We start from the raw sequence: 12,182 nt of genomic DNA on the forward strand, positions 1-12,182 counted from the left end.
ATCACATACCTATTAAATATTTCTCTAATGATTTATAGTTGCAATCAATTCTGACTGACTAGTCTCAAAAGACAGCATGTGAATACAGCCTATTAGGCAGATCTTTATGAGCCATTGTAAAGTTACATCCACTCTAAAAAGGTCTGCTGTTCTTAGGGTATTGTTTCCTCTATGAAGTTAGCTGAATGACTGCATGAAGTGTATGGTTGTCACAGTGGACAGGGCAGATGTGAAGGGCTGTTAAGCTGTTTTATCTGATGAAGCCTAGGATGAAAGTTGTAGCACTAGCACTGCCAGCCAGCAGTGTGTGCACAGATATAACAGCATACACTTAAAGATTCTGTAAGCAGGTTGAACTGAAGCAGAGCCTAAGAGAGTTATTCTATACCAGGATTGTAGAAGCCATTAACTGATGCATGCATTGATTAGATTTTTAATTCCTAGGTAAGACCACAGGTATCACAAAAACCACAGAAAGCCCTCAGCTCTCAGCACAGACTTAGAGTTGGGGCCATGCTGGGATAATTACCTGCTCCTTAAGATCCTGCTGTTCTGCTTACAGTCCAAGCTCAGGAAAGTAGGTCCAGGTATGTAGCATTTTAAAAGCCACGTCATTGAATTAGAGTGATTGCTACTGGAGGAGCAAGACTGCTTTACAAATTGTTTTAAAATAGAGACTGAATCTCCGTGAATCTTGTGGTTGATGCATAATTTGCCCATTTATTTTCACAATAGAATTATTTAATATTTTTTTTACACTTTAACCACCACAGAAAGTACATCTTTTATATCCTCAATAACTTGTGTATCTACATATATATTATCGAATTATAGTGAAGAGGAAAGGAAATACTCCAGATGAAAGTAATAAAGCTTTCTTGAAGTTGCAGTATTTTCAGTGGTGTCTTCCAGTGAGGCTGCTAGCAGCAAGCAACAAGCTGCCTTCTTGCCAGAACCTTCTGAATTGCTGCAGAAAGTGTTTTTCTTGTTCTTGTTGCTGACACATGACATGCATCTCAGATGGTGGCCGGTGAGCACTGTCATGCCCCCGATACAGGTGACAAACTTTTGTCTTTGATGAGATTGCCCCATGACTCAAGACATGTGCCAGTACCTGCAATACCTCACTTGTGAAGTTAGTGCAGAAAGCTGTGACTGTTTTGTATCAATTGGGAATTTTATTTAAAGGTGTTTTATATAATCTTTTGTATGAAAATAGGATGATCTTCAAATATGCTACATTTCAATAGCTTAGTTCAGATTCTGTGCACTAGAATAAAGTTATGGATGTAATTGATCACCCTCCATAAACTGCCCAGGTTTTGCTCAGGTTATTTTTGGGGGAAAATGTTGCAATTTCTTACTTTGCCTGCAGAATAATTTAGTGTGAGGGTGGTATTGTTTAACTTCAAACTTTATTAGTTATATCTGTGCATAAGACAATCTATTTAAATTAACTGGAATGATGATTTCAAAACACATATTAGGACCAATATTTCAGAAACATGCTGATTTTTGAAACATTTCACAGAGGAATACAATAAAATAGGCAGGCAAAAATCTCAGCTTCAAAAATATCTCTGCACTGGGTCCTAAGAACATATTAACGTAAAAAATTATTTATTATAATTTTGGATATATCTTACTGATCTATTAGACTCCTAGTACTATGTGCATGTGAGGGTACTAATAAATGTAAAAAATATTCATTTAATAGTGCATAGACAAGCACGTCATTATTTACAACTTTTTGATTGCTTAATAGAACATTACTCATCTGGATTGTCATTTATTTTCCTCTAAGATATCTCATAATATTAGAAATTAACACAGGCAAACTTTGGACATTTTACATAAATATGTCCTGGCCTGTTGTAATTTGATTTTTCAAAATAACTTTTTTTTTTGTACAGATCATGTTTCTGCTTGAACAATTCATATATATTTTTGTAGTGTCTGAACTGCTTCTCCTAGTAAGGTAGGCATTTGTCTCCAAGGTAGAGTCCTGTGTTGCACTCAGTCTTCTGCAAGTCTTCCAGCTAATGTTTTAGAAAGGTAAAATCATGGATAATTCTATATTCTCAAAGAGAAGGAAGTAGGCTGAACCAACACTAAATGTTGTATTGTTTCACTAAACTCTTTTTTTTGTTGTTCTTGTGCATTAAAAAACCCAATGCTTTAAAGAGTATCCTTCTTTCAGACCTATAATGCTAACAAAAATAACTCCTGTTTCCATTACCACCTTGAGCATTTTTTTCCCTAGTACTTGGATAAAATTAGAGAATTAAAAAAATTGTTTATTTTGAAATTTATTTTCTTTTGCTGGAGTTGCTGAGTATTTCTTAATAATAAATTGGAGGACTGCAAGCAAAACGTAGAGAAACAGTACCAAAAAAAGGCTTCTTTTCTTTCTCCAATTGCATTATTATATTTAAAGTTTTCAAAACCAGATGTTGACCTATACTTATTAACATGTTACTGTTAAAACTCTAAAGTATGCTTTTTCATTGGTTTTACTGCAGGGACTGATAAAAGCAGTAGCAATTCTAACATTCTCCCTTCTGGCAGTTATTTTAAATGGTCTTTTATACTTGGAGAGCTCATCATAAATTTCTAATGCTAGTGCCAATGAAGTTTGTTACACGTTCTTGTACTGCAGTGACACATAGTGCATTTAATAATGCAGCAGAGTGGCCACTGGAGGAAAAACCCTCAGAATAAGCTGTAAGTGACTTCCAAACTCCCAGAGCATCCCAGAGAATCTCTGGAGGCTCTGGGTAGGTTTTCTGTTATGTTAATTAAAACCAATTTCTTTAATGTAGAGAACCTGCCTTGATTATAGTCATAACTTTCTAATCCCTTTTTTGTCATCTCTTAGAAGCGTGGATGATTTCTGACAAGAATTATTCATTTTGGCTTAAATGTTTTTATCGTGTTCTTGAGTGGAAATATGAGCAAATGCAGCTTCACCTTTTGGGAATAGAAGTGGTTTTAAAAGATAAACATGTCTTGCCATTTTTATTCTCTTCTATATCACAAAGAAACAGAGGAATGAAGAGTCAGGGATCAAAAATAAATTATTCTTCCCACACTCCTAAATTTATTGCCCCGCCAGAAATCAGACAGAACTTCAAATACTTACTGTCCTCTCAGAGCCACTAGATTTAGTGAAATTGAGAATATTAAACTGCCATGCATTGGAGAAGTCTCAGAAGGAGCAGGTTGCTGCGGTGGTGTGAGTGACACGGCCGGGGTGAGGCGGTGAGGGGCTGCTCCCTCCTGGGAGCCTTCCCCAAGGAATCGCCATTTCCAACCTCCGCTGCTCTCCCAGGTGATGGAATGTTGCAGCAGCTGCGGCGTTTTAATTCTTCTTCCCTCATGCTGACAGCACAAACCTCTGTACCTGTTTCAAAGAGAGGTTGCCAGCGGCAAAGGGGAGGAAAGAATAAGCATGGCGTGTGCTCTGGGTGAGCTCTGTCAGAGCTGAACACACGCTCAGCTCCGAGGGAGCGCGGCCCCAGGGCGCTCAGTTTGTAATCGGGCTGCGGGATTTCATTTCAGCTCATCCATTCAAAACCCCTGGGGAGTGACAGCGTTCTGGGCATTGCAGTCAGGCTTTTCTGCACTCCTTTTGACTCGGTTCACAGTGGCATTGTGGCACAGTAATGGTTGGAGAAAGGATGGAGAACGAGGGGGAAGCCTTGCCAGGGCTGTTCAAACTGGCAATGATGTTTTAAACCTGGCTTCAGCATTATTGTGAGGCACGCTCTGCTCGGACAGCGAGTTACCAGCAGTCCTGGTGTGAAAGGTTTTGCTGAATAAAAGTGGATAAAGGCGCTTTCCTGACTTGGTATTGTAACTGGGGAAAAAAATGCTTTTAAAATGTTTGTTTGTGGGTTTGTTTGTGGGTTTGTTTTTGTTTTTTTTTTTTTTTTGTTTTTTTGTTTTTTTTTTTTTTTTTTTTTTTTTTTTGGGAAAGTTTTAGAAAATACAGTTTCAAGGTTTATGGTCCGTTTAAAAACACTATTTGATAAATGACTTGATACTTCAAGAGTAAAATATTTTAAGAGTAAAGCTTTATTTTTCCCTTACATTGTTCTCATGCTTGGCTAGTTCAAATGCAACATCATGTACTGGCACTTTGTTTTATGCTACGTAGTCTTTTTTACGTTTTAAATTTTAAAACCAGAATGCACATTCTGTAGGAAGATCAGGAAAAAAAAAGTCCAAATAATTGTTAACAATTAGCTAGAAAATGTTTACATCTCAATAAAGGAATGGCAAATTGGCTTAAGGTTTAAGTGGCATCACATCAAACACAAGAATAGTTTCTCTAACCACATGATACACTCTAAATTAACACCCTAATCCTGAGATAATCTCTGCTTATAGTGCACAGATATTGAAAAGATTAAGAGCAATCCAGAGTCATTAGAGGAAACATAACATATGCATACTCATGAATAATCTGTGTGGTGGTTGTTTAGAACAACTGTGCCGAAGAGGTGGTCAGTGGGATTTGTTAAGCTGTGGAAGAGATTTACAGTTAACTAGTGGAAATCTCCATTTATAAACTGCATACCTACATGCTTAGGAAGAAGCAATTTCAAATCATTAAGTGACAAGATGACTCACTCATAAAATTTGAGTAATATACTTTTGGGTGTACATACCTCATTTGTAAAACATATTTCTTCAATACCATTGTGATCCTTAGCAAAGACAAATGATTGAGAATGAAGAAGTATTAAGCCTCTAATATTTGCCTTTGAAGAACTCATTGAACACTTTTTGTCTTCAGTTCATGTTTGAATTGAGGTCTGAGTCATATTCACGACATGATCTTAACCTCCAAGAAAGAGTGTAGACCTGGAGCAGTGTGAAATCTATATTCCCTGATAGGTGAGACAGCCAGCACTGGAGCAGAGGGATGGGCTGGGATCATCTGGCAGAAGAAAGTCACAGCGCTGAGTGGGAAGGTGGCAGTGCTCTGTTTTATGGCCAGGTGTCAGATGTGAAATCTAATTATGTCTGTCGCATCTTGAAACTGATTGTGAAGTTCTATTAGTGCTTCTCAAATATAAAAATAATTTGTAAGGCATTTTGTTGTGTTCTGGGTTTTGATCCGTGAGAACTCACTTTTTAAAGTTTTTTTTAAATGCAACTATAAGGCTAGAAACCTCTAAAAACATGGAGTTATATGTCTCCAAAACCAGAGCTGGTTTCCCGTACCTTTATTTTTTTATGCAGAGCTCCTTGGTACTGGGATGTACCTCTGAACAAAACCTCCAGAAGAAAGAAAATCAGAGGGAGGTAGTCAGGATGAAAGAGAAAAGTGCAGGAATTTGGCAGGGTTTGTTCTTCCTTGAAGTTTTAGTGAAGCAGACATAATTTTTGATTCTTCTCTCATGAGGTTGATCCTTCAGAAAGTCTTTATGCAAGGCCCCACACAATATTTCTTGATGTGAAGTTGGAGTACTGTGAGTAAATAAGTGATTGAAAGAAGCATTTTCTATTACAGACCAATGTAAAATAAATAGTAGCTAAGTTTCTTCGATCTTCCATTAGGTTCTGTATGTAATGCAAAGTTCTTTTTTCACTTCTGATAGGGGTGGAAAGATTTGAATATAGAAGTGGATAGTCTTCAATTTTATAGCTGTTTTACTTGCCAGCCATGTGCCCAGATGTATTTCTAACTGTGTATCTACAATAAGTGTACCTGAAAATGTTGGAGAAGGAAAGAGTCACAATAATCTGAAAGGCACCATGATTCATTATTCCTCCTCCAAGTGAGATTTCTCTGGCTTGACAACTCTGAACCTCAGCCATTTTATTTAAATTTTCAGACACTTTACAGAGCACATCAAAAAGACAGGTTTCATTGAAATCTCTTGACCTATAAATTATTGAGAAAACACAATAAATAATTCTTCCACTGTTTTGGTATTTTTATAGGGAGTTGTAATTGTTGTTTACATGTATCAAGAGCACAGACAGCCTAATTTATTATTATTTTTATTTTTATTACCTGAAATCTGTCTACAAAATGACATATTTTGGTTTTGTTAATAATTGAGAATTTTATTAGGGTAATAGAATTACCCTAATTTTAGGGTAATAGGGTAACATGCTCCCTTTTTTTTTTTTTCCAGACAATGAAACCAGATTAAGAATTGATAAACTGCCTATGTTATGCATATTTAAGAGTCAGTGTTTAGCTTCAGTGTTTGTCCACTGAGTGAATTGCTAGTCATTTAATTAACTAAATATGTATTTATTGAACAGATTTGAAAAGACACAGTATGCAGTGTAAGTGGGTTGTAGTCCTACTATATTTGTTTATCACCAAAATCACTCAATTTATGTTATTTGGATGAAAGCTAAGGCATAATTAAATTGAATCAGGTTTTCAAGGCATGTAAAGGAAAAATTTACTCTGTAATGAAAATGTTAAGAGGAGGAAGAACTAATTTGGCCTGTGTTGTTTACAGCTTTGAGCTTGCATATAATTTTATCAGGACTATTTCAAACCTTTTGATGTCCATCCCCATTTCTTTGAAAAATAAGGGAGGGAATGAAAAAAGCTGCTGGAAATTTGGAAAAGATTGTGCTTTGTGTTTGCAGAGATTTCAGTCTATATGGAAAGCTACTGCCAAATCACTTCACAGCCTGATGCATCCTAGTGTACTTAATTAAATTAGTTCGTTGTGTTTGGGACAAATTGTTTGATTGGGAGGATATTGAAAAACCTGTCTTAAGCTTTGTGAGGTTTTACACATTAAGCTGATCAGACTGCCAAAATTTCTCTTGATGACTGGAGTACAGGACTAAGGCTGCTTTTGCATTTTAGGGAAGTGAATTTGAACATAGACCTCAACTACAGGTGCTCCACTTCTAAAGTCAAATGTGCTGCTGCATGTTTGCAAGGGCTGGGTCACAAATCCCACTTCAGATTTTCACATGCCACGATGAAAAACCCACTTGAGCAAACATCAGGTTGGATTATTTGTGCTTGCCACTGCGGAACACTGATGTTCTGTAACAGCAGCTTCTTGAGGAGAAGCTGCTGGTAAACAAACACATGTAACTCAACATTTAATCCAGAAATATACCAGAAACACAACATAAATTGTTTACTTTGGTGATAGAGAATATTTCAGGTAAAGAAATAAAAATAATATCAATGGGTACATAGTTCAAGAACTGATAATACAGATAAAAATACTCTTTGTTTTGCTATGAATCCTTTAATGATAATACCTGTCATAAATTATTGCTTCAAAAACTGTTGCAGAACTAAATGTGAATGATGAAATGAACTATATCCAGATATTACACCTGGATCCTAAGTACAAAACTGCTTCTTCTGCCCTCCACTATCCTACTGAGATGTATGCTGGGCTCTTATTGAATGGCTGCACAGCTATCACACTTTGACTTACACTGCTCATTCCAGGCTGGAATTTTGATTAGTTAAGATGAAAATAACTTCTTTGCCTACTTTGCCTTTGTAATAGATAATGTAAAATAAAAATTGGCTTTTAGCTGTACAGATGATTTGATAATATTTGTACTCCTTTTAGCAGTGTTGGGATATGGTGCCACCATTTGTGTCCTTGTAAAATGTAATTAAGTATTGAATGTTTGCCTTCAAAAATGTTCAGCCTGAGCTGCTTTTTTTTTGAACAGTGTGGCAATAGACCATGAAGTGAAGCATACTCAGGTCTCCTGATGCATCACATCCCACAATATTTTCTTCATTAAATGTTTAGTAATGTTTTAATGTTTATTTAACAGACCTTATTTTCTTTGCTGCAAACTGCAGCTGAGAGGCATCAAACCACCTATCTATGTGCTTAAAAATACATTTAAGTGCCTAGCTCTGTACAGTTTAGGAAGATCTTAGCTGAAGTGATACACTTGCTGAAATGGAGTAAATACTGTGGTAAAACTTGGAAGTTCTTTGCTGTCCATACTTCATGCAAACCACTATCCTCCAGTACTAGAAATCTCAACTTTAAACTTTATTTATAAAAAGGTTCAGTAATTTCCTCCTTAGCTGAAATATAGCTACCTAGCTCCATAGAGTGTTGTTTCCTGTTTTGGACTTGCAATAGCTTTTGCCTTAGAGGACACCCCAAAAGAACAGTGCAGTAGTAGTATTGATATGGAAGATACATTTCAAAAGAAATCACCTCTATTTCTGTTGCAATGAACAAAATCTGGGTTTAAAAAATGATCCTAGGGCCTCTTGGCCCTTCATTTTCTTCATCTTCTTTGCTACCTCTGCCTTACATTATCCATATTCTTTCACTGGAATATTTCTCTGACATTACTGGAGTGCAATTTTCCTGCTTTTTTATTCTGTTTGTTTCTTCTGTTTCCTCTCTATTGGTAAAATACCAGAGTGTTTTTCTACTAGAAGTTTTCAGACTTCACTACTCTGAACAAAGACCATGACAGGGCAGCGTTAATGTCACTTTTCTGGAAACACCCCACATCCAGAAACAAAAGGCAAGTAGCTTGTGCTACATTTGCAGTCACCCACTTCAACACGGTGAAGTCTGTTGAGTCATCCAAGCCAGAAGTGGCTGGAGCAGACTACATCCCTCCCCATCACTGTGTCTTGGTGGGACTGGTTCTTCTGAGGGCATATCAAAACACAGAGAGGCTGTGCCTGTTGGGGAAATGTGTAGTAATACATTCCCGACCAGGGAATGATTGGCATCTGACTCCAAGGCTTCAAAATGCTGAACACTCGCTTTGTTAAAACTATACTATATTACATTACAACTATATTAAAGAGAGATAATATCATACTATATCATACTTACTACTAACTACATAACTAGAAAACCTGTGACTCTGCCAAGAGTCCTGACACACACATTGGTCAATAAACCCAAACAACCATCACCTGAATCCAATCAATCAATCACCTTGGGCAGACAATCTCCAGAACACATTGCACATGGACACAAACACAGGAGCAGCAAATAAGATGAGAATTGTTTTGATCATTCTTTTCTCTGCTTCTCTTTGTTCAGAGGGCACGTGAATACCACAGAAATGGTGTCATGGTCCTCATACATGTCGTGTGTTTGGAGGACCTGGCTAGAACTGCTGAGCCATGGTGCCATCCTACTGCTGTGCCGTGGGAATGAGAGCATGAGCAGAGCGTTTTACCTCTCCATTTCCATTTGCACAGTGTATTGTGGATTTACTCAGTCCTCCTCTGTGTCACCTACCACATGGAAACACCGGTCATGTCTAAACAATTTCTGTCTTGCAGTGCATCAGATTACTTTGGGAAGCAGAGCCGCTGCAGCATTGCTGATAATTTCAAGATATAGGAAGGCAGTACTTTGTGTATAAACATTGAAATATCTAGTCAAGCAGGTACTGATTTGCCAGATTTTATCTGTCAGCTTTCACTGTTTGACCACCTGGATGCTAAAGAAACAGCCTTGGCAGATAATCAGGGGATGAACCTGAGATGATTTTAGTCCTGAAATCCTGAGCAGGCAGTGCCTACTCAAAATATACCAGAAGAGTTTGCATTGTGTCCAAGAACTTTGATTCTGAAATGACAGTGGAGTTCTGTCCATTGGCATTCTCAAAGGCTGGTCATTCCACCACATCGTGAAAAAAAAAAAAATCAGAGGTGAAGTTCCTGAGATTTTGGAGGAGACACTCTTTACTGTGCTGCACTGTTTACCTGAGCAGGCATTGCTTCTATTTAAACTGCTGTGTGTGACTTCTGCAAGCACTGAAACAATTTAAGTTTTGCCCATAGGAGTGCTCTGGGCATAGGAACATTAAGCTTGCAAACTGGAAGTCTCACCTTTTACGTAATAATTAGTAATAGGAAAAACAATGTCCACCAGTCTTCATCTCATCAACCTTAATTTAAGAGTCTGCCTCTGCCCTTCTAAGGCTACTGTTTAGTAACTTACTTCTGGTTCTAACAGGGTGTGGAATTCTGGTTCCATTGAATCCTGCCATTGAAAGGGATGGCATTCAGTAATTTTAATGGCAATTCCTGTTCTCTTAGAAATCTGTGGTGGATTTAGTTAAATGCAGCTAGTATTTCCAGAGTAAAGGATTCTACCATGCCCTGTGTGCAAGATGATTAAATTTAGGAAGGGGTGGTCAGTAAGGAGTTAAATAATAATTTTAACATTCAGTGCTAAACCATTGTGCAGGCTGAAATTATTTGAGTATTTGCAAATCTTGCTTGATTGAAAGGTGTTCCTTTCACCCTTTAGACTCAGAACTTCAAAATGCTGAAGATATCTTCATAAAAATGTCAGCAGGCTAAATCAGCCTAGACAGACAGTCCAGTAACTGCAGATGTAGCCTTGAAGTAAACTTACAATAACCAGTGTAGGCTTTCTTTAGAGATTATCTGTATATTGTTTATCCTCAGGCATTAGGTTGTGCCAGGTTTCTTAAGGCACTTCTCTTCTACAAATGATTATTTTCCTTTCCAGAAACACTTCTAAGCTTGTTTGGCTTATCAGGCTGATCTGTACAGCTTGGAAAACAAATCTTTAGTAGCACATCCTTCTCATGAGTTATTCTTGGCCAGTCCACAGATGGAGAACACTGGGTGAACTGTAAGCAATGGTGTTTGTAATGATTACTTGCTGTTAAGAGGGCCCATGTGGCAGTAAATGAGTCAAGGTGATGAGATGCACAGATAACTGTACAGGTCTCTGTGTCATAAACAGTTTTTGCAGAACATTTTGTAGTGTGTGAGCTGCTGCATCCTTCACCTTGCACACCTTTCCTGCTCAAAAACATGCTTTTAGCTGGGAAATGTCTCTGGGTACCCAGCAAATAGGTAAAATCTGTAAATCATACTCTGCTGTGATTCAGGCATGCCAAACATTCCAGCTGGAGTGGTGAGGTTAATGCCAGCTCAGCAGTTGTACAAATGAAGATGGATTTTCAATCTAGAAACACAACTTGTGACAAGATTGCCTTTCTTTGAGGGCGCTGGAATTTGCGTCAGGTATTTTGCTGATTAGTATTTGTGATGTTGAGGGATTGCTCTAACCCATCTTTTTGTTGTTTGTGTTACCACAGCATTATCAGTTTATAGATTTGGTATTTATCGTAGCTCAGGTTCTAGAGGGCCTTCTGATGTATTCATCAGGCAGCAAAACTGTTCTCTCAGAGATTTTGCTTCTTTCAAGCTTTATCATGCTGTGGAAATTCCAGTTCTCTTATGTCAACTGGTGTGTGTTTAAATTAATCAGGAGCATGATTAGACACAGCCTTGCCATCACCTTTGCTCTGCACTGGCTGGAGTATCTATTACAACTTCTTTGTCTTTTCCTTTTTCCTGATTCTGCTTATCATTGTTAAAATGGTTTAAAGTGTGTTCTGATATCAGCTATCTACTGTAGCTCTTTTTGCGCCTGCACTTGTTAGTGATCGAGGAATCAGACTGGTAGTGAGTAAATGATAACACAGGGCTCCTCTCTCTGTTACTTAATTGGACATTTTGCCAAGTCCCCTCCCCTCCCCCCCCCCCAAAAAAACCCAAACAAACAAAAAACCCATCCAAAAAACCTAAAGCAAAACAAACAAAAAACACCCCAAAAAACCAAAACCAAACCCAACTAAACCAAAAAGACCCAAAAAACAACAACAAAAAACCAAAACACAACAACAACAAAAAACACACACACACAAAAATCAACAAAAACAAAATTATCAAGGCAAACAAAAAAAACCAAAATCCCAAAGAAAATTGCTAGGTAAAACCAAAATAATTGCAAATAGTTTGGGGGTGTGTTTTTCAAAACACCAAATTTTCTGTGACTTCCTTATATTTTGTTTGATTTTTTTTTTCAAATCAAATCTGTCTTTTACTAAAAACCATCAGATTTCACTTTGAAAAGAGAGACAGTGTAGGATCTGATTCTCACGGTCCTAACCTTAATGATCAGTTTTTTTACATTTGGGCTTCAAGTGGCTTCTGAAAGGCTCACTGCAGCAGAATGAAGACTAGAGTCCAACCTTCCCTGAAGTAATATTAGGTAATATTAGCAAGTTTGTGCAAAATAATATAATACTTATGTGACACAATTCCCCCCACCTGTCCCCACTCACACACATTCCTTTCCTTGCTTTTCCTGTTCAGGATATAAGGAGTGCCCCAACTGTCATTC

General features: G+C 37.6%; 1 protein-coding gene across 3 annotated transcripts in view; it reads left to right on the top strand.

Annotated features, from left to right (window-relative positions):
- GABRB3 (gamma-aminobutyric acid type A receptor subunit beta3) overlaps positions 1 to 12,182 on the top strand; it is a 112,749-nt gene that overhangs the window by 20,517 nt on the left and 80,050 nt on the right. The gene's annotated exons all lie outside the window — the stretch shown is intronic.

The sequence above is a fragment of the Onychostruthus taczanowskii genome, unplaced genomic scaffold (assembly GCF_017590055.1).
Source record: "Onychostruthus taczanowskii isolate IOZ18803 unplaced genomic scaffold, ASM1759005v1 scaffold71, whole genome shotgun sequence".
Lineage (NCBI taxonomy): Eukaryota > Metazoa > Chordata > Aves > Passeriformes > Passeridae > Onychostruthus > Onychostruthus taczanowskii.